Genomic DNA, 3,182 nt, shown 5'->3' with positions numbered 1-3,182 from the left:
TCCAACATAAATGTCAAAATCAACGTATCACCAATCATATCATGCTTGCTGCTAGTTTCTACTAGACCAAAATTGTATGGCAGAAATCAGGAGAAGAACACAACTGTTATCGATCAAAATTTATTATGATGCTTCAACGATAAAATCAGTTTTTATTTTTCCATTTGTTGGAACCATACACAATTAATACGATATTTACATACACAATTAATATTTTACGATAATTTTCAAAATAAAGTTGTAAAGTTCTATATTGTCGTATATTTTTGATGACTAATACAATTTACAATAACTTGTTTTGAAATTTCATGTTCGATCAGCTGCGCATATGCATCTACCTTGATCATTGTGATATGTTTGAAATCAACAAAAAATAAGTGTAAACACCGGGGTGTATTTCAGGATTTCGTGAAATCCAGTGGATTTTGGAGCACAAGTGTAAATTTGGCATAATACTATGTTTACATTTACGAAATCCACTCGATTTCAACTGTCAATTCCATTGCTCAAACGTCAAATGAAATCGAATCAATTTCAGTTGAGTTTTCATTTGACGTATACGCAAAGGAATTGACAATTGAAATCGAGTGGATTTCGTAAATGTAAACATAGTTTAAACCAGCCATAAGAAGATATTGACTTTGCACAAACATATAAAAAATGTAATTAAAACTGAAACAAGAATTCCAACGTTAAGAAATTTTTAAATTTGGCGCGTGAAATCCTCGAGGTAGAAATATAGTCAGCCTATTGCTTGCTTTCCAAATGTCAAAATTATTGTTTCACCAAGTTTGAAGCGTGACAATTTTGGTGCCGGCGATCGTATGTTTTGGGTAAACAAAAAAGCCCAACAACAACACAATTCAATGGTCTGTTCCTTTACTTTTAAAAATGGTAACAGTGGCAAAAAATGGTAAAAGTGGTGAATTGCTCTCATATAAATTGCATGCTTTTTAAAGTAAAGGAACGCTTTGCAGTTTAAAAATGGTAAGAAATGGTAACCTCAGGTAAGTAAAGGAACAGAGCACAAAAAAGTATTTTGCACTGTATTAACTTTTTCTGAAATATCGTATAATGTTTGTTATTATTTATCAAAGAAATTAACTTAAATAGAAAACAAGCCAGTCACCTACTGTTGTTGTTAAAATTGAATATGTTTTTCCAATGAACTGTCAAAATGATATGTCAAATATCAAGACGAATACGAATTCCAAAGCTAAACAACTTTTAACTTTATCTTGCTTTATAGCCCGTTTCCACGGTACGTCGTTCGTTCTCTATTCGTTGTTCGACCCATAACTACAAATAAATTACTTATTTCCCCACACAAAATTCTATGAACGAACGACGATTTTTCTACGTTGTTCGATTAGAAATACTCTCTGAACGACGAATAAGTATGTCCCATCCCTAACAAATGAGAGAATTTATCGAAAAAATAATTATGACATGTCTAAATTCAAAAATTTGTTGAAAACACAAAAATTTTTAGAAAAAAGGAAAAAGATGAATGGAAATTAATGAACTAAACATTTTATATAGATGCAGAAGGAATATGGTTGTGTTTCCTTCTTCATTCCACACACATTTCTCGTCCATTAGTTCAAAATCGCGTAAAAATTCAGAAACAAAAAGGAAACAAATAACTGAAAGTTTGTATACACAAACATTGTTTTGACATGTCTCTCTCTCTTTAATTTTGAAAATAGAAAACTATAAAAATATATTGAAAATACAAAATTATTCAGAATTTATGGAAAAAATGAAAGAAATGTGTGTAGATAATAGGTTTGTCCTTTTACGTACTGAACTTTACTGAACATTGTTTCTTCAGTAATGTTTAGCAACATTTCAATTATACAATTGTCAAAACTTTACTGAAGAAAAAATATTCAGTAAAGTTCAGTACGTAAAAAGACAAACCAAATATAGAAGATACATTTGAAGGAAAGTCTATTGCTTTTCCTATTCATTTAATGTATATGTATTTTATGTGTTTTCAGTTCAAATTTTCGTGAAAAGAAGGAAGCAAAAGTGAAGGAAATTTTGTTTATATTTATGTTAATTACGAATGGTGTCGTGGAAACGGCTTAATTCGTGTACGTCGTTCGACAAGAGAACAACGTAATTGAAACGCTCGTGTGAACGTGACATTAATGAGGGCTGTTCTATTAAAAACTGTACAATTCAACATCTCGCTTTCACGCCAAGCAAGCAGAGCAAGCAACGAAAACCCATTTTGTTTCCAAATTTAGAGACCTTGACACATACGATCCGTTGAGTGTCGTGTTACAACAACCACATGAAAGAGTCTGTAGGTGTTTGTATGAACTAAAACAAGTAACAAGTTTACAATAACAACATGATGTGTGTTTGTTTACTCAAAATTTCTACATATTGTTACTAGATAGAGAACACAGTCATCTCTTATCTTAATTTTCCTGCTTAGCTTATTTCTTCAATAGGCCGCTTATTTGTATCACACATCGAAGCGTAAAATTCGTGGGCGCTATAAATATAATTATTTCAATTTATCAAATAAAATTAAATGTTTAATATGAATTGTTCGTAAGTAGTTAGTGCTGAACATAAAAATTACAGACAAATTCTATTTTTCAGATTGAACATTTGTTTACGTCAAATTGAATGTCGAAACGAAATGTCAAAAATGAAGCCATGCGAAGAATTCAAAATTTCAACAATTTTCAACTTTGTGACCTGAAGCCTCGCTTTGTTGTGGTCTGTCCTATTGAAAACTGTACAATTTCACTTTTGCGCTTTGCAGCAAGACGGAAAAAAATAAGCAACAAAATCTCGCCTTGAGAACTTAACGCATGTTTTATAAAACAGCTTTTCGAGGATATAGAGAAGACTAATTGGCACGTTGTTCTCACAGAAGTATGGGAAAATATATTAAAACTGTGTTTTACATATTTAGAGCCTGTCTTTATTGCACCGCTTTATTTCTGATAAACAGCTATACCTAACTCTCAGCGCGACGTACACAAATTATTCACCAACATACCACAACAACGCTCTCTGAGCGTTCATACTACCCAAATACGTTGAGTCCAAAATAACATTTAACATTTTTTCAACTTTTATTTGAATTTTTTCAACTTTTAGGAATACGGACGTATTTAGGCATGCCTCAAAAGAATAAAGTATGCCTAGGTTGCCCT

The sequence above is a fragment of the Musca autumnalis genome, unplaced genomic scaffold (genome assembly GCF_047663935.1).
Source record: "Musca autumnalis isolate F117 unplaced genomic scaffold, ASM4766393v1 scaffold_4, whole genome shotgun sequence".
NCBI lineage: Eukaryota > Metazoa > Arthropoda > Insecta > Diptera > Muscidae > Musca > Musca autumnalis.
Note: the sequence above shows the minus strand (reverse complement) of the source record.